The 20,433-nt window shown below is 44.8% G+C and overlaps 1 protein-coding gene across 2 annotated transcripts in view; it reads right to left on the bottom strand.

Annotated features, from left to right (window-relative positions):
- The window catches only part of PAK3 (p21 (RAC1) activated kinase 3), a 210,777-nt gene extending 190,400 nt beyond the window's left edge, over positions 1 to 20,377 (bottom strand). The window contains exon 1 of one of the 2 annotated variants that reach the window (XM_090059184.1): positions 13,431 to 20,377. The gene's annotated coding sequence lies outside the window, so the exon portion shown is untranslated. Of the gene's footprint in view, positions 1 to 13,126; positions 13,338 to 13,430 lie in introns of those variants that run through there. The other variant, XM_090059185.1, reaches the window with a different exon arrangement.
- Between the last annotated feature and the right edge of the window lie 56 nt (positions 20,378 to 20,433).

Below are 20,433 nucleotides of genomic sequence, written 5' to 3'. Positions count from 1 at the left end.
CTAATTCTGCATACAATCCACTGCAGCTGCAATCAGTTGAAAGCTCAAATCACTACATTTAGCTAACAAACTAGATAGTATCGTGTGGGACAAGACTACATTGCACACAAACATGGAAAAAAAAAATCATGGACTGACCTGGCCTCTCTGAAAACATGGGTTGAAATCCTGCCCTATAAGAGTCAATGGCAAAACTCCCTTTGACTTCAAAAGAGCTAACACTTCCACTTGGTGCCAAGTACTCGCCACCCAACTTTCTGTACATTCCCCAATTTCCCCATTTCAGCCGCATCAGCGTGCAGTATACAGCAACAAACAACTAGGGTCTTCACGATGCCCCAGGCTCAGAGTCCACATTTTCACCTGCAATCTATAAGGAGTAGGGGTGCACCAATACAGATTTTTTGGGCCAATACTGATGGCTGATTTTTAACAAACCTTATTGGCCAACTGCCAACACACAGCCTGGCAGCTTGGAGAGTAGTGCCCGCCTGGTATGTCTGTTGTGGGGGAAAAGGCAAGCGGGGAGGGAAGAGGCATGGGGAGGCAATGGAGGCCCTGCGGTGAGGGAGGGAGAGGGGCTTGAACTGGGGCAGGAGCTGCACAGCTGGGGTGGGGTGAGGGACAGAGTTGCAGCTCATCCAGGGGGCACACATCCTGGAAGGACAGAGGGGGCATGTGGCCCCAGATCTGTCCCACTCCCCACCCCAGCCATGGGTCCCGTTCACCACCCTGGCTGAGCAGCAATCCCAGCCCCAGCCCCTGCCCCACTCCTCCCTCACCTTGGGAGGCCTCAATCTGTCCTCACCACGCCCCTTCCCTCCCCCACATCCCTTCCCCTCCACAGACTTACCTGCAGGGACCTGCTCTCCACGCTGCCCAGCTGCATTCCTGTAAATCGGTTATCAGATTGGTATTGGCCAATATGCCTGGTTAATAATTGATATCAACCAAGAAAATCTTTATTGGTGCACCCCTACCTTCAGGGGTGACACTGAGTGAAAACAGCACCTGGCTTTATCTGGACCAGATAGCCTGGGTTAAACATATTGCTAACCTTAGGACAGAGATGCATGTGCATGAATGGAAAGGGAGTTAGAGGCTATACCCAGATCTTCCAATGGTAGTAAAATGCCTGAGAGTAGTAAGCCCTGGCCTCCCCTTTTCCTGTTCCCATGCATCCTTGTTGCTTGTTCAGCAGCTTTCCAAACTTATTGGTGGAGATAATTTTGAAGAAAATTTTTTCAAAGTAGAAAATGTGAAAATGTTGCAGACTGTAATTAGCAGTACTCTGATTAAAGAGTTACCAAAACGAGCAACACTGACTTAATAATAAAAGTACCAAATTTGGCTTGCTGTGATCATCAGGGTCAAGTTATTCATCATTCACAACTATTTGGAGAAGCCCCGATTCTTTGTGAAAACCTGTGTTAAACTGGAATGTTTCAGGAGTGTTAACATGAACCCTGATTAGTCTGAAAGGGTGGACCAGAACATGCATAAGTCATGCCCGTTATTCTCCTTGTTAAATCATTCTTGTAGAGAACAAAAACAAGTCCAAAGACTCAAGCCACTATGCCAATGCTGAAGAGAACAAGTTGCAAATATTTCACAAGCAACCACATTCGAAAGATCCAACTACTGTGCGAATCGAGAAAACCACCAGTGGTATGCATTGGATTTGCTAAACAAATGTGGATTATTCATAATAAACAGTGCCATTTGGCATCTTTTTAGCCAACTGTGTAATTCTGAGAGCCAGTTTCTATAAAATCTTTGCCTGCTTCCAAGACACTAAGAACATACAGCTTATAGCTAGCGTGATATGGCAATGATATGGAAAAGCAATTTGAAAGGAGACATTGGGGGGGGAGGGATTCTTTCATCTACAAATTAAGGGATAGTTTAGAGTCTTATGAGAAGATCCTCCCTCCAAGAGGCACAAACAGCAGCCAGGAGTCCATCTCCCAGTGAATTTTCTCTTTGATAATCTTCCTCTTAATCATTAACCTACTTTTCTCCACTGACACAATTTATTTTCTTGCCCAGGGTAATGCAAGTGGTCATTTTCACTTCCTGGCAATACACAGGGGTGTCTTATATATCACACCCGTTCTCTACTCAGGCATGTAGACAAAACAGCTGTTGTAAGACACTACCATGAGCCCATCCAGTGCAGTCCCCTTCAGAATTACCCATTTTGGGAGATGGTAGAGGGCAACCACAAAAATGTACACAGTTTGAAGGAAGTGGAGTCCCCACTTACCTCATTCACACTCAAAATACCCCAGTCTGCTGAAGTTCCAGGAATGGGTGCTATGAATATAGTGCTACGGATACAGAAATATGGATCTTAGGACAATCAAGTACAGTAATATCTCATTAACAAAGCCTCTAGGAGCAAAGCTCCTTTATAACGAAGTCAGCCGGCAGTGAGCTCCCTGCAAGCAGGGAGTTCCATATCCCTGGCAGGGCTGGGGGCTGAGGGGCACAGCAAGGCTGTCGGGGGGGAGTGAGAGGCACAAGCAAGGCTGGGGAAGCTGTGGGAAGCCTTTAATGGAGTATTTAGTTATTTTTTCTTTCTTCCACCCCCGCACCTCTTCTCTGAAGTCCTGAAACGCATCCCTATACCTCCTATGTTATTTCTACCTCTGATAATGAAGTTTCTGAAAACAAAGTGATATCATAGAACTCATCTACTTCATTAACCAAGGTATTACTGTACTGCATTCTGGGCTTTCTAAGCCTGGTACACCTTACTTGCAAACAGATCTGCCTGCTAGTGATGGCAGAACATTGACACAAACACAGGATCCCAGGCCCAGGCTGATGGTGAAGCAACTAAAAATAGCATTTATGCATAACACAAACTGGCACAAGGGACAAGAGAAATCTTTTGTTGATGGTGCTATTCATATTTCTCATGTAACACTTTTCGTTCCCTAAAGCCAATGTACTACTTGACAACTAAAAAAAGAAGTCCTCATCTCATTGGTTTTACTCTTGCAAACACAAATAATACAGTAGCATTACTTGGAGTGGGGCAGGAGATCAAGAAGCCATATCTGAGCAGCAAGAGCAAATAACTGTTTATACATCATGTTCTGCGCTCTTTAATGAATGCTATAAATTGTACAGACTGTCCAGAAAGAACAGGGAATCAGTTAAAGTGTCTAAATGACTTGGAGACTTTTTACCAGTGAAATCAGGGTACCATCACTGAATTACAGCAGTATCTTTCTTTTGGTTCCAGGAGACAGATGATTTTGTGATTAACCAACATCATCAAGATTCTAGCTTCTAACCCTGATTAAGCAGACTGCTAAAGGCCATTTTGAGGTGCAAAATATCTAACAACTGTGATTATTGTTCTACTCTTTGGGGGAGGTGGATGGGGTGGAAACCACACCTCTTGCTTCCTTCCTTTCAGTTGCTTTGAGGACTTAAGAAAAATACCCCCAAAAATGAATGGTGGCCACGCTGCGTATGGAACATGTGGCTCAGTTCTCAGCACTGTTTGTTAGGTAGGAAATGTAAGTAGGCCAGCACACGCTGCCATGTTTTGGCATACTACCTGTGGGCGTAAGGATAGTGGTAGTGGGCATCTATCCTCCAGGGGGATTCCAAAGATAAGCACAGGGTCTGACAGAGAAGCTGTTACATTTTACTACAGGTAAGTCCAGGTCAAAAGTAAGACTTTTTACATTCGCTGCAGAACATAAATGGGAAGAGTAAAACAAATACAAATGTAGTTTTGAAGGGTCATGCTTTTAATATCCTTCAGTGAACATGTACTACAAAGGCAGAGTAATGCAGACATGGTGAAATACTTAAAATAAAAAAATTGATCCGTTATAATTAAAACCAGTTTTCACTGAATCTGCTAGAGGAATAGTTGGGGGTCTGCTGAAGAGGTGATGGTGTTGAAATATTAGACAAAAATAAGAGCATTAAAACAGCCTGACTAAAAATCCTTTCCCCCTCGGTTATTCAATTTTCACTTTCTTGATTCTTGTGATGTCAGAATTTCCCTGGCTCTTTAGTCAACCAAGAGTCCTCCACAATAAAGGCCTGAATGCCTAAAGAGAAAAACAATTAAGGAATGAAAAGCCCCTTCAAAGTAAAGTAATCTTTCATCTCCCTTATTCTTCATGAAGAAATACCGTAGCTATCCTGACAGGATCAGGCCCCAAGATGTACTGGTCACAGCTTAGCAGATGAGTGAGAAAGATTGTTAATTGTGTAAGGAGAAGACTTTAGAAGTCATTAAAACTACTCAAGGAAGGACATAAAAAATAGAGCTCCCTTTTCTCCCCTCCTCAACTCACAATGTGAATAAAACTTACAAGTGAAACATAACAAAGCATTTCTCTAGTGCTAAAAAGAGAAAGCCCAGAAATACAGACTTAAAGCTGATGCTCCATTTTTCACTTGCTTGCCTCTGTTGTGCAGCTGGTATGGCAGTCTTGCAGCTGGTATGGCACAAGCAAGATCCCACACTGTTCTGAAACCTCCTGTCATCTGCCATGGGCAGGTGCTAGCCCAGTCCAGCAAGGGTGGGAAAATCAAGCTACAAAGGCTGATGTTCAGAAGACGGGAGCAGTAAAGCCTTCTGCTGGTTCTCTGCATCAGTTAAGCAGTTTGCTGTGGTCCTGGATGCAGGGGTTGAAATGGTGCTGGAGGTCGTGTCAAGCACTGTTCTAAGGGTTTTTTTGCAAAAATTAAGTTCAGCGAACTAAATAGTAAAATAACACTTAGCACTCACACAGCACTTCTTCACAACTTCCCAGGGGCTTCACAACGATGAGCAAATGTTACTGCATCCATTGCACAATTAGTCAAAACACGACAAGGTTAAGTGAATTACCCAACCTCACCCAAGTCAACAGAAGAGTCAAAAATAGAAACCACATCATTCGACTCCAGCGCCATGACTCACCATGCAGCCTCCCCAAATCAATACCAATTTGGTATCTAGTGCATCCTTTATCAGGGGATTCTGTCCAGCCAGTGCTGACAGTGCGACTCAACGGGTGAATCCCTGTTGTGCGAGAGGAGGTCAGTTCGACAATAGTTTTTGTCAGTATTTTCCCCAGGTGTATATGGTTATTCAGGTAAACTTTTTCTGACTCTGTATGTAATCTAAATTATTTCAAGTATCAGATTAATTGTTTCTTTAGTAATAAACACATTTCCCTAAAACTGAAGAGAGTCCTGCTAACCAAGCTCCACCTATAACGAAGTCCTGCACAATGAAATGAGTTACAAGAGATATTAAATGAGGTGTCAGCCAAAACCAGTTTCACTGCTTTCAATGGCTTGACTTCCAGGCACAATGTTTTCTATTACAGTGTATTAGTATTAGTAATAATATTATTAATAGTATTAGTACAGTGTATCTATTACAGTGTACAGGTATAAAGTGAATGTCTCAACCTGAACCTCTTGGGGAAGAGAAGTTTTAACCCCCATCTTTCCTTAAACCACTTCCTCTTTATCTGAACAAAGCAACTTCTGTAGAACAGCAGCATCCCTTCACACCAGCCCACGAACTAGCAAAGCTAAACCAGGTAAGAAATACTTTTTCACAGAACACAGAACCCAACAAAGAACAAATTCCTCAGGCCAAGAGCTTAACAAGATTTAAAAAGGGATTGGAAACTTACAAGAATATCCAGAATGATCCTATTTCGCGAGGATGGAAGACACGTTCAACCTTATGGTCTACGGCTTAAGCCATTAAGAGATCAGAATGAGACCTAGCGTAGCAAGCATATTAGCCCACATCTGCCCAATATAGAGTTCTTACACTTTCATCTGTAGTATCTAGTACTGGTCACTGCCAGAGGCAGACTCCCAGACTAGCTAAACTTCTGATCTGATCTGGTATGGCAACTCCTACGTTTGACTAAAACACAACACTACACCAACTGCCAGGCAGCTCAGCTTTCCCATCTGATCTCCTGTCTTATTATGGAAGACAGATTGTTTGATTATTGCCCTCTGATAACCTCTGCATAAATTAACCACAGAGGACTAAGTCAGAAATTATCACTGGAAATTCAATCAGGGTTTAACTGATTTTTAATACATCATCATGCTCAGGTCAAGGTTCTTTGACCTGCCCAAGCCTTTTGGAAAAGGTTTCATTAACAGAACATGAATTACCTTGTAGAGCTTAACAAAAAAATTACAGGGAAGGAAACATGGGGTTGGAGGGTCAGAGACAGGAGGGAACAGCTAAGCCCGAACGTTGCAATTTCAGGGTTTAACGCCCACATTAGGAAAGGGCATTTATCAGGTAGGTCAGTCTACAAATTCTGATATTGTCAGAGTTGGACAAGTTAAGATACAGAAGAACCATCAGATGAACTGTACCCTTGGTACAGTTAGATGGTAAGTATTTGGGGCAGGGCTGTTATTGTGCTTTTGTACAGCACCTAATACAAGCCTATTTCTTCTTGTATACATACAAGACATATTGCAGTGATCCTCAGGTTTGCCTGGGGCAAATGACTGACCTCCTAAGGATGCTCCGTAAGAAATAAACAACACAGGACTAGATTTGCACCCAGAGACAAACTGAATGTTGCAAAGGCAACTGTGCAGAAGAGTGGATTCAACCCTGTGCAACCTGCAGGATCTCCAGGTACATTCATCAAGGGGAAGGAGAGAAACTGGATCAGCACTTGTCTGATCAAGGCCTAGAAACCAGAGATAACTGCAGGGTTTTCATATGTATTATGGCAGAATTCTGTCTCCTCCTGTTTTGGAACTACAGATTCCACTGAAGAGCTGATCAGGAAGTTATTTTCCAACAAAATACTTTATAGAAAATATCAGTGACTCAAAAAACAACACATTTTGTTGTTGTTGTTGTTGGGGGGGGGGGAGGGGGCAGAAATTGTTGGAACAAAGCTCTCTCAGGCCTGCTGTGTACTTCCCACCTCCTGACAGGCTTGCTGCTGGAGACCCACAGCTTGGGTTCTGCTGACTCAGACTGATTTGCTTAAAATCCTTTCCACCAAAAATACTTCTACAAGAAATCTATGCTACACACACCCACACCCACACATTCAACCTAAATCCTCAGGCTTATTTGTACTGTAGCAACCATTTCAAGAGTTGAAATACTTGCAACGTCTGAGACACCAACATTAAAAATCAACCAGTTGGATACAATGAAGAGGAGTGTACAGACTGACTTAAAAAAACAACCACAATATGCAAAATGCAGGGCAGAAGTGACCTGACATGGTCACACTGACGCATTTCCACATTGCATCCTTCGCATTCTAGTTTAATACAGTCAAGGTGATCAAGAATTTTCAAAAGGAAGATTTTTTTTCCTATTGGAAAACATTGCTTCTTCAAATGGAAGCATTTGGCCATAAACATGCATTGATTTAATTTTGGAAAAAAAAGCCAAACGGAGCTTTTATGAAAATGCTAAAAAAGGAACAAACTTAAAAATGTTGGGATTTCCCAACGCTGCCCAGGTCTACCAGAAAGCGGAGGAGGAAGAGCACTGTCTGGAACTTGAGGAAGAGCCCAGAGTTACAGACAGGAGAGAGGAAGAGGACAGTTTTCAGGGTAAGACAATGTTCTGGGAAACTGGATTTGGTTTTTAGCTCTGCAACAGATTCCATGTATGCCCCTAGGCCAGTCACAAAATCTCTGTCTGATTCCCATTTATATAACAGGGATACTGATTTTAGTAACATAGTGCCTGCACTATCACTGACTATCAACCACAGGAGCAGGGGCTAGGGTGGCATGGGCACTAAGGGGCACAGTTGACAGCCCAGAAGTCACACGTTTCAGGCTACAACAGAAGCATCCACGGTGCAGCCGTCAGACTAACAAATCCATGAGTCCTACTAAACAGTCTGTTGCAAGGACGTGAAAAAGGAAGGAATGACAGGAGTGGGGCCTTCAATATAAGCTCTTTAGGGCAAGCCTGTTTCTTCTTGCAAATGTACAAGACATATTGCAGTGGTCCTCAGCTTTGCCTGGGGCAAATGATAATTCCACTGTATCAGGACTTTCTTCCCAATAAGGTATTGATCAGGTAGGTGAGGGCAGAGAGCCACTAAATCACCAAAGCAAGCAGACAAAACACGCCTGAGAAATAACCAAGTTGTCCAACACATCACTACTGGAGAGTTTTACAGCCCCAGAAACGTTCCCTTTCAGCGCCCTCAGCAAACATTTCAGACAGCACAGAACTTTAACCCACCCAGGAAACTACCCTGTATATATATCCTGCTACATTTCCCTCACGCAGCCAGAGACATCTGTTGGATGAGGCATCCCAGCACAGGCAAAACCTTCTGGCTCCCAATGTAGTTGGAGACAGATTAACAGGGAGAATGATCTGACGTACAGATGTGAAAGCATCTTTGGGTAAGTCTGGCTCCATCCTAAGAGTTAAGGAGCAAAAAGGTGCTAATAATGCTAGAGAACTGAAAGAGATTTTTGTTATATATTATGCTAGAATAACCAATAGTAGTTTTATCTACATAAATTTAAGGTGATCTTTACCGATGCCCCGCTGATCTTTACTGATGTTCCAAGGTATTTCAGGCCCAATGTCTTCCCTACTGAGTGGGTATTTCCATGCAGCTGTTGTGCCAGCCAGTGACAATCTGTTTAAAACTGGAAACAGAAAATCTGCAGGGCCTACACGTCCAGTCCAAAAGCTCGGTGAAATTAACCTTCAGGAATGGCAATCGTCCAGAAGCATAGTTTGAAGCCAGCTAAGACACGAAGAAAAAGTCAAGGCAACTAAGAATTTCAAATGTAATGCTGCTCTGCTAACACACAAACGTATTCAGATTGCACTAGTGTAGCGAGACCAGAATAGATGTGGTCTATTTGTAGTGTGCAAACTTTGGTTTTGTTGGTGGGCATGGGTTTTGGGGAGGGGGGGCAGTCGTGAAGCGGTTCTCCCAACTTCTATGCAAAGAGCTGCGATTTCTGCTTCAGTCAGAGCATTATGAAGTTGGAACTGAAAAAAATGCTTCATTCCATAAGTCCAAGTAGGCCATGAGAGCTACTGCTGCATTATAAAGTAGTGCTGGCTGTACCAGCTCCCATATGTCGATTACTGTGTTGTACTCTGTTTAGCTGCAGCTGCACTTCACCCTAGATACAGCTGCATCTCAGAGATAGGGAAAGTGACCCCTGTGCCACCTATCAGTTACTTTGGTCTCCTTTGCAATAAGTGGCACAGTACAAGCACAACATATAAGTGCCATCAATGGTGAAGTTGGATGTGCATCATGGAAAATATTTAACCGATAGCTATTCCAGCACCCCAGTTTAGTGTAGCTGATTATGACCTCTGAAAGGCCTGGCTTACACACAAGCCTCAGGTGAGTCAGGAGAGATCCAGTTATAATACAACTAAGAGCAGTAGTAGAGACAAGGCCCTGACCAGGCAAAAGCACTCTACTACCCAGGATTTTCCTTTTCACCTGACTACAGGGCTCTGGTTCACGCTTCAGACTCTAATTGTGACCTAACAGCTCAAGAGATGACTGTGTTGTTGCTGGGTCACCTAATCAGTTATGGGGTCTAATACTTCCATCCTCTCTGACTTCCCCTTCAAGCAGGTCATACTTTCTAGTGAAGCTAAGGAGCATTAAAAGGGCTACAATGAGACGTCTGCTCTCTGGATGCCCCATCACCCCTTTCCCAGTTGTTGTGCTCAGACCCCCAGAGAAGCATGCAACCTCAGTTTAAAATACAGTCTGTTGGCTGATTCCCCTGCTGTGAACCAGAATATGGAAACTTGTTTAGACTTCTTAGTGGTATTAGCAGGGGCAGTTTGCTTTAACATTCACTGCAGGATGGGCAGGACCTTAAGCCAACTGCAGGAATCCCTGCAGAGCATGCAAACCAAACTGAGCTGCTTGCATGGAGAGAAGTAGCAGGTGCCACTAGGGACAGAGGTAATACCAAGGGAACCAGAGAGATTTTAACAACAAGCAGAAAACAACAAAGTTTCAGCATGGGAAAAGGCAAGCTAATATCACTAAAGAAAACTGGCTCTGGAAAGCAAGGGCACCAACACGGATTCAGGGGCAGAGTGAGCAAATTACATGTCAGTCAGCAGTAATACGTGGCATCATTAGAACCCCTGCAAGTTTGCAGAGGCATCACATCAAGGGACAGAGATAACAATGTCTCCATGAAAGTGATGGTACAAGTCTAAGGATCACAGTCAGTCTTCAAAAAAACTTTGGCACGTGGTCTCATTTTCACATGCTGAACACCTGCAACCCCTACTGCCTGTGCTTACAAACCAAAATATACACCTCTTCCCCACTCCAGGGGAGCCTGCCAGGAGGCAAAGGGTTGACAGTTTTCCCAGCAGAGGCCCACAGTGCAGAGAGTGTATAGGAAGTACAACATTCAGGAGAAGGACTGATCGACATCTGCTTATACACCTGCTACTCTACAGCGCTGTAACGTCAGGGGCACTGGAGCAGGAGAAAAAGTTAAGGCAACCCCCATCTCCTCAGCCAGAGGAGAGACAAACCAACCATTTTCCACCGACAGGTTGGGGGATGACCTCCTCAGCAGCTCAGAGGCTGAGAGAGATCTTGGAGTCATAGTTGACTCCAAGATTAACATGAGCCAGGATACAAACTAGTGGAGGTTAGATTTAGGTTAGACATTAGGAAGAAATTTTTTACAGTAAGGGTGGCCAGAATCTGGAATGGGCTTCCAAGAAAGGTGGTACTATCACCTAACTTGGAGGTCTTCAAGAAGAGGCTTAACAGTCACCTGGCTGGGGTCATCCGATCTCGGTCCTCTTTCCTGCCAGGGGCAGGGGGTTGGACATGATGATCCACTATGGTCCCTTCCAACTCTATAATCTATGACTCTTTAATCCCCGAGTTGCGATTTGCATAGACCTGAATCTGGCTGGAAGAGGTCAGAGCAACTATGATCACTGTTGAGGATGCAAAAAGACAGGCAATGTACAGCAGAGAGGTTACATTGGCTACACAGCAGCCAAAGCTCAGATATGGCGGCACCAAGCTTGCGTACAGTCCATACTGAGCACTATACCAATATCTACACTTCCCAGCAAGGTAGAGCCTCTACCAAGGCAGCATCAAAGATCAATGCTATAATTCACTCATATTGCTTTCCCTGCATACTGTTCATATGCCCAGAATAAGTTATTCTTATTCAAAAGAAAGCAAAGAAAGAACAGAAAAACCGTTCTCTACAGATTCATAAGGAAAATGAGAGCTGTGCTTTCAGCCCATTCTTAAAACTCTTTGTAGCTGGAGACTGTCAGACACTCACTACACCAGTTTGACAGTAGGCTAAGCTACAAATGTTGAACTGCTGTCAAGTCATTCTAGTCTGTTTAGAAAGAAGCAGAGAGCCTGATGCATATGCTCTAGAACTTGAACTTTTAAATTGCTTTCAACACACCTTCATATTTTATTTAAAGAAAATGAGTAAGGCAACAGATTGAGTAGCTAGTTAAAAATTCCTACTTGCGTTATCCCACTGCTCCCCAAGTTATTTCCGCTGTCCCGTTGTTAGAAAGTAGCATGCAGTGCTCCATTACAGATTCCCAGAGTGTTTCACTGATCATCACGGCCTTGAGAGAGGCATGGGGTTTTGCACAACAGTGTAACAGGGTGCCGACACAATTCTTCTAGCTTAAAAGCAGCATTATAAGGTCTGTTTCTAGGTGTTGAAGAAACAGTTACGTTCAGACAGCAGAACCATGACTACAGTTGCTTCAGTTCCCCGCTCATGAATGCTCTGACTGATCCCATGAATTGCTCTTCTCTCTGGGGTGGTGTTAAAAGGAAGCAAAAAGCAATGCCCACCCCTCTGCGGCAAACTGTCAGGCACCGGGCAAGTCGCTGCCTCCATCTTCTTATTCCAAGCAAAATCCAGGACATACAGACCTCAGCTGCCAGTGTGTTTGTCTTGAGCATCAAAGGACACTGAAATGCTAAGCACTCAGCGATGTCCACCATAATGTATATATTCAAGAAGCAAATCAAAGAGGGAATTTGAATGGTACTAACAGGTTTTTGATCCCAAATTAAGAATGGGTCTAAAGCTCTCCTACTTAAATAGGCTTATAAAAATAGTTGTACTAACTGTACTGACTGTCTCTTTATTTTTAAAAAACCTAGTCCACTGATTACATCAGCCACTACACTGGGCCCTTCAGTTAAAATAAGCTCATCCCAAGCTGAATCCTAGTATGAACCTGACAAATCATGTTCCTCTGAGAAACTGTTCATCATTCCTGCTGGCAAGGGGAGCAATCTCAGCTCTAATGAACAAGTCATTTTCAGATTTTCACCAGGTCTGCTTTTAGGAAAATGGAGACAAATATACCCACCCCAGCCCTAATAAATCCATACTATGCATCAGAAATTACAAGTTACGGTACTGCACAAACCTGCTGTAACATCACCGTTGGACACTGCTGTGACCGGAGGAAGACATACTTTAAGAACGAGAACCCAAACACTGAACTATAGGTAGATGCAGTAACAAGGGCAAGGAGGAATATAAGGCCTGATCCCACTGAATCCATAAAGCAAAGTTCCCATTTCCTTCAGTACTGCAGGCCCAACCCCACAATTTTACTTGGCCAATTGTTTCAGCTAAAGAAATTGAGAGTAATCCCAGTGTGTGAGACCGCAGTATTAAAGAGGATACCTGCAGCTGTCTTTCAACTACTCCATTGCTCATTACAACTAATGCCATCTTAACTAGGTTAAGCTACCGTTGGTTTGAATGCCCTTAAAAAACACACTGCTTTTATTCAGACTGGTGGACATAATAAAAGCCTCTGCATCAAATGGGAAGATCACGACACAAATGCCAGCATCCTTGCCAATGCCGATGTCACCAACATTGTGGGTGATCCTCAAGCACGGACTTTGCTGGACTGGGCCTTGCGTGCAGAGGCCCAACTCTCAACTCCCAGCCTAGTGACAGCCCGAGACCTCACTGTGGCCGGGGAATCGCCACCAGGATGCACCGAAAGCGCACCCGCAGGCGTCGGGCACCCTCAGCTGACCCCGACAGTGCTACATCCACAACCGTTTTGAGATGCGGCGCCTCGCACCTGAAGCGGAGAAGAGAGAAGGGAGGAAAGGGATGGAGACCGGTCCTCCTCTCCCCTGCGGAAAGACCTGCGACGCCGCGGACAGGTCTCGCCCGACGTCTACGGCACCGATGACACCTCGAGCCCCGGCGCGAGGGAGGGGCAGCGCGGACCAGGGGGCTGCGACTGCCGCCCGCGGCACCCCACCCGGCGGGCAGGGGCAGGAGGCTGGGCGCCGTCTCCCTCCTGCTCCCCGGGGCGCCTCCCCCGGCCCCGCCAGCGCGGGGTCCCCGCCCAGGGCCGGGCGACGCCGCGGAGGACACACCTGCCGGGGCGGGGCGGGGCGGGCCGGGTCCGGCTGAAGGATGCTCCAGCTTCCGCGGGGCGGCCCCGGGGCTCCCGGCTCCACGTGGCTCGGGCGGCGGGAGAAGCGCCGGTGCGCAGCGCGGGGGCGGACGCCCGGGATTGGCCTGATCCTCATCTACCGGGGACTTGTGGTTCCTGCAGCCGGGCGGAAGTGAACCCTCCCTCGCCGGGCCGGGAGCTGCCCGCGCGGTGCAGCCGGCGAGGAGGAGCTTGGCCCCGCTCTCCTGCAGGCACCTGCGCCGCGCCGCCCGGCCTCGAGCACCTGGAGGCCTGCGCCCGCTTCCGCCTCCGCCTCGGGGCTGGGAAGAGACGGAGCAAACGCACCGGGAGCCCGCCGCAGTTCGCCCAGGCCCGGCCCTGTTTGCAGCCCAGTCTTTCTTCTGGTTGCGGGCGGGACAGTCAGCCGCAAGCAACAAAAAATCAAACCCAGCTCTCTGCCATATAGGTGAGAGAAAAGGGGAGGTGGAGAAATAGTTTGTTCCTCTTCTTAAATAGTTGGGAGGTGCGCAGGTCTCTCGGAGAGGGAAGCTGGGTACATGTCTGGAGCAGGGGTTCCCAGCTTTATGTGCCGAAGGGCACGTTTGAATTTAAAAGGAAAAGCAGTGGGCGCCAGTATGAATATTTGAGTTCAGAATCTAGATGGATCGATCATCTCATCCATGATGTAAAATTGTACCAGATCCACAGCTTCCCTTTCCTTTGTGCTCTTCTGCAGTTTTATCCATGGTGCCTGCAGTCACCCCGTTGGGAACCGCTGGTCTAGATAAGCTGGTGTAAACAGATAGGTAAATGAATCCAGCTGGTGTAACCTAGCAGCTTCATAGAAACCAGTGGAAAAAGCTGATGGCTTCATGAAGTGGTAAAAGCCCTGTTGATATTTTAAGTGTTTGAGATCCTGCTCAAACACGTGTGCATACAACTGAGATCAACTGACCCTTGCCAGATTAACGAAATAAACTCATGAAACCTGTGGAGACGCATCCAGCCTCACTGAGGTGGGATGAAAGCAGATGGCTTTTACCACAGATGCCAACAAATCCCTCCCTGGATCCCAACAGCCTTCCCACCTCCTCCTTTCATACACCCATGCATAATATTAATTCACATGTCAAGGGAAGGAAAGATAAATGCCCCTGTGATTTCAGAGCAACTGCACTGGGGGCACTTACCCAAGTCTCCCTGGACAAAACAAACAGGCAAATGACCACTTCTCTCCCGGTCAACCTGCAGCTAACCTCTTCCAGTTGTGAGACCGAAGTAGCCCCCACACAGTCCTGGGCTAGGCTGGCCGACATACTACTATGCACAGCTCTGCTGGTTGGGTGCCAGATGGTGAAATCAGCCCAACCTGTCCACTTTCCACAGCTTATCTGGGCCTGCCTGCTGCTGAGTCTGCCACCCCCTCAATTTAATTGAAGCACAGGACATGCAGCTCTTCTGCCTCTACCTTCTCCCAGTAATCTTCACACATTTAAGAGCACTGCTGTTGCCACACAGCAGGTAGCTTCCATGCTCCTTCTGTGGGTCTGCCTTCCCTAGGAAATGATACAGTCTCATGTGGAAACTGGCACGTAGTAAAATCACAGGAGAGACGGGCCGTTTGTGGTTCTAACACGTTTGCTAATCAAGATAAACAATACTGGAGTATCTCAGCTTTACATCAACCCACTAACTCCTGGTCGAACTACAACTATTTTGTCCATGCTATGTTTTTAGCACATGGATGTGTCGTGTGTCAAGTAACAAAAAAGAGTATACCTTTCTTCTTGTGAACAACGCCTCATGTTTGTAACACTGGTTCTAAATCACCTTCTAGCCACGGAGCCCAAGATAATTTACAGGCAATACAGGCAATCCTCGACTTACAACGTTTTGCACTTACAGTGTTTCTGAAGTGACAGTCCCCCATTTCAACTTTATGACATCAGTTTCAGCTTTACAACACTTGATCCAATGCCACACCACACCAGCGAACAAGCTCACTGCATCACTCATCTCCCTGGAGAACATCTGTCCAAACTTCCTTGGACACTTTCTTTAAGAAAGCAGACAAGACTCCAGAAAAACCTGCAGCCAAGACTCCTGAGAAGACTCCAGCCAGGAACCCTTCAAAAAGTCCAACCCAGAGCCTTTAAAAAAATCCAGTAAAGTCACCTCAAAGAAGTCCTTCCAAATCAATGTGATTGCTATTTACAATATAAATACATTAATGTAGCTATATTACTCATCTGTAATGGATCGAGTACAAAATTCTGAGGGTTTTTTTTGTGAAAATACGGTATCAGGCCAATCCCCCATTTATAACATTGTTTCTTATGAGAAAATTGGTTCCATGTTACAACAGTTTGGCTTAAGATGTGCTTTTCAGGAACCTATTGTGTTGCAAGTCCGAGGACTGCCTGTGCTTTAATGAAGCCTCATAACATCCCATACAGAGGTCAATCTTATTATCCCACATTGCTGATAATGTTGGGATAAAATGACTTGCACAAGGTCACAGAGCAAACATCAGAGCTACAAACAGAACCAGGAATCCTGAATCTAAGTCCAGCTTGGTCTTGCTACTAGCACTTCCATTGCCTGGACAGAAGGGTAAGTCTTTCCTGAGTATCTGAAAAGCTATCTGACAGGTTATAGAGCAGCAATAATTAATGTGCTGTCTGCTCTTACCCGTGTGTGTTTGTTTGGGGCAGTGTTTATTGGTAAAGTCCAGTTATGGGTACAGGACATGCAGAAAACAGACAAAGGTATCAGTTCACCAGATAATTCAATAAAATACATGGCAGTAATATGTAAGTGATGGAGGTACCATATGTCTATTCAGTATCTCAACCCACCATATTACAGTCACTGATTTACAACCATTAAGTTGTAAAGACTCAGGCCGTCTTCACTGCGAAAAAGTTGGGAGGTTTTAACAGTGGGAAAACTAACATGTTTTCATCATTGACGGTAGTCATATGTAGAATTTAGATTATGAATTGTATGGGTTGGTTTGGATAGGGATGATCCTGCCTCAGGCAGGGCTCCGAACTAAACGACCCTACTTTATGATTCGGTGGTTCACTCTCCTGCTATAAAATCCCAGTGGAGAAGGAGTACCTGTAGGTTTGACTGCAAGGTAGGTTAAGGTAAAGACTGTCCCCCACAATTGGCTGACCTCAGCTTTCCCCAGACAGTTGACAAGTACCTCACCTCTACAAGGATTTCACCCTGGAGTTAAGGCAGAAATCTAGTGGCACAGAGCTCAGCCAAACAGGATCAGGATGGGACATGGACTGAGGCTTCCTACATGCTTCCATCTTGTCTGGTACAAAGGAACCCACGGTACTGATACACAAAGTCACAGAGGCGTCAATTCTTGGTCGCTCCTGGACTTCGTGTCTGGTTCACCATTTGTAAAGTGCTGTCATTTATTTCATTCTCTTAGTTCTAATGCTTTTATTTGGAATTTAGCAAATGACATTTTGTTATTAACATTTAGTGTGTTATTAACTCACTCGGGGGGACCCCAGAAGGGTTTGGGAGAGACCTTGTTTCCCCTAGCACCCCCTGGCATAACAAGGAACAATGGCCACAAGTTGTTGGAGAGTAGGTTTAGATTAGACATCCGTAAGAACTACTTCACTGTCAGGGCGGCTAGGATCTGGAACCAACTTCCAAGGGAAGTGGTGCTGGCTCCTGCCCTGGGGGTCTTTAAGAGGAGGCTTGATGCCTACCTGGCTGGGATCATTTGAGTCCAGTTTTTCTCCTGCCCAGGCAGGGGGGTCAGACTTGAAGATTTACAAGGTCCTTTCCAACCCTACTTCTATGATACTATGATTCTATGATTAATAATAATATAATGTCCCCATGCCTAAACTTATATATTCCTCTACATAATTGCTACAGGATGAAAAACAATCTGCTGTTAATAAAGCAGAAACTAATCCCCAAAGGAAATAAATGCACCTAGAAATCATGAGCTTGAAGTAAAAAACAAAACAAACCACTGCCACGTTTGAAATATTTACAAGAGAAGAATTGAAATGGAAGATTATTTCTTCTCAAAATCTGCTTATTTCCATATCATGCCACTGATTTCCTTAACAAATAATGGTACATTTACCTGCTGTCTTGTATTTGTACAATAACAAACACCTGCCTGTTAAGGTTGCAGGGTAGAATGATGGGTTAGTGACTCCCACGTTCCTCTGAAAGGTCCACCGTCCATAGGGACGTGTGGTTTAGGTAAGACCATCGGCTTCATAGCTGTGGGGCAAGACTAGACAGAAGAAGTTTTCCAGTGTACAGTCCAAGGGAAGAAGGGTTCATGTGAGTGTTCACACCAGCAAGATGGTTCTCCTGAAAAGGCCAGTTGAGAGAGCCAGGTAGAGTGCATGGGTGAGGGGATATAAGCAGAGGTTAAAGGGACAAGCTAGGGAAGAAGGCTTAAGCAGATGGTGACCATTAGGGCACACAGCACAAAACAGAAAATACTGGTGTGTGATTGCAGTGAGGAGGAAGCAGGGGTGAGACTGCAGACTTTTCACAGCGTAAAGGGAGAGGACCTTGTGTGTTTCATTTGACCTCAGCTCAGGGAGGTTTACCAGGAATACCAGAGCTGCTGTTCTTACCCTGGCCCTGCAAGCATTTACGAACCTGCCCATCGCTACTCATTAATTCATTGCTGTCATAAGTCCCAGAGGTCCCAACCAGGACTAAAGCCCCATTGGCCTAAACATGGCACATTTCAGAGACAGTCCCAATAAAGGGGTGGCAGGGAAATGGGACAAACTGATCAAGTGATTTGGCCAAGGTCACATCGGGTCAATGGCAGAGCTAGGGATTAAACCCAGCACTCCTGAGTGCCAGTCCAGTGTCTTCATAATACACTGGCAGTATTTGCAGTATTTAGAAGGTCAGGATCTCTAAAAACTGCCAGCAACCCAGTGGAAAAAGAAAGTGCTCAACAGGCTTCCCTATTCTAGCAAAGCTTCCTCTGAGTCATCTTCTTTCAATACATTTTGTGTATGGGTGTTGAATTAACTAGCCAGACATCTGGATGGAGTTGAGGAAATTCTCTGTTGACAGAATAATGACTTCACCTGTAGAAAGAGATCGAAGGGAACCAAATAAATGCATTTGTAGGCTACTGAGAGATCTTCAACATCTCCTACTAGGAGATGATTAGATCTGCTGGAGGAGCAAAGGAGGGGGATGACTCTTCCATCATTATTTTTTAAATGACAGTGAGTTTATTGCAGGCAATATGTGCCAGACTGAAACCCCCAGACTACCTGCAGACCACATATAGCACAGATAATAGGAAGGCTGGCTTCCCCATCACATTGCCTCCAACAAGTACATCAGACACACAGAGGCACATTCTCTGGATGTGGGAGAAGGGGTTCAGGTTCAATGCCCCTTATAAATACTGTTTGCTCTGAACCTCTTATGATTGTACTGCACACAAACAAAATAAGTATATTTTCTGTTGCTATAGGAACTGAAGGCTCTAAGTATTTGCCTACAATATGTGGGTCAGATTCCAGTCTCCCTTACATCAGTATAAAACGAGTGACTCAATTACACGGTTGTAACTGAGGCCAGGAGCAGGGCCTGTATATTTTGATGCACCCTGAAAACTAATCTGCATTTCCAAATCACTAACACTTGCTGCTGGTTTTATTCTTCTAATTGTGTCATATGCAATGCAGTGTAAAAACATATCTCCAGTCTTCATTTATTGCATGTTGATGTTAATCAATTGTTGAGAACAAAGCCACCAACCCAGAAGTGTGCAATCAGCTGAGGAAATCATTGTGCATTTGCTTTCTAGCAATACCTCTTTGCCACCACTGAGTGACAGTGTTTCCTATGTTTCCATTATTAAGGATAGGAAATCTACAGGACCAAAATCCAATTTTAACTATTGATGGTTAATGCCACCTCCTATTGCTTTTGGTGCCCTATTTGTATGCTGTATTTGTTAAATTAATTACTTTTTCATAATACTGTGACTTATAAAACCGTTTATGGTATTTTTGCTACCATCGGCAGGATTCCACTAATGAATTAAATGAGGCATCTTAGCCAAGGTAATTCTTCCTTGTTAAATTTGTTGTTATAAGCCTACCAGGGTATATATTGAAGAGTAACTGGTTTATGGCCTGTCTTTAATCATGAAGGCATGAACAATTTTCCAAACCAACAACTTTTGCTATGAATATAAATTTTCAAAATTCAACATCATGGTTGTGAAACCCCATTAAAGTGTCATCATCTCTGCTGACAACTTAAAAGGCAATAACTCCTTTCAAACTCATGTTCTGCTTCAATTAGGTCATTGTGTCAGAAGAACGCAATGAACGTGGGAGTTTCTGGCTTCTGGTCTGAAACTCCAAGCACTAGATGCTGTATCTTTCTCTTAGGATGTGGCTCTCATAATAGTAGTCACCAATGTAAAGAACAATGAGGCCTTAAAGATCTATGCACATAAAGGACCCTTTCCATGGTGACCTCCCTCATGTTGATGAGAGCTGGGCTTCTGCCATCTACAAGACAATGTTTCATTCCTCCCCTGCACTACAGAAGACATTGTATAGAAATCTGCACAGAGGGTACAGGAAGCTGGTACAGGACAAGCAGGGGCATCATCTCCATCACTGCAGATTCTTTCTTGGAAAGTTAGTATTGCTGAGAGTCCTTCACTGAATCAAGAATCCCCTGATATGGGTGATCCCTTGGTCAGTTATTGTCTGAGGGCCACAGAGGTGTCAACGTGACATCAGAAGGAGCTGCCATGTAACATTTCTCTGTACTGATAGTGAAAAGATCCCTTTCTGCTGTTCCAATGGTAAAAATGGACCAGGAAGAGAAAGGGGCCTTTGCTCAAAGACCTTTTGTACCTTAATAAAATAATTTTCAAAACAAAAAGCTAGTAAACACTGGGACTTGTTTTTTTAAATTGCAGCATTATT

Source organism: Crocodylus siamensis, chromosome 8 (assembly GCF_052110815.1).
Source record: "Crocodylus siamensis isolate JL-2025a chromosome 8, ASM5211081v1, whole genome shotgun sequence".
NCBI classification, from domain to species: Eukaryota; Metazoa; Chordata; order Crocodylia; family Crocodylidae; genus Crocodylus; species Crocodylus siamensis.
The sequence above is the reverse complement of the archived record's forward strand: the minus strand, read 5'-3'. Positions and strand labels throughout refer to the sequence as shown.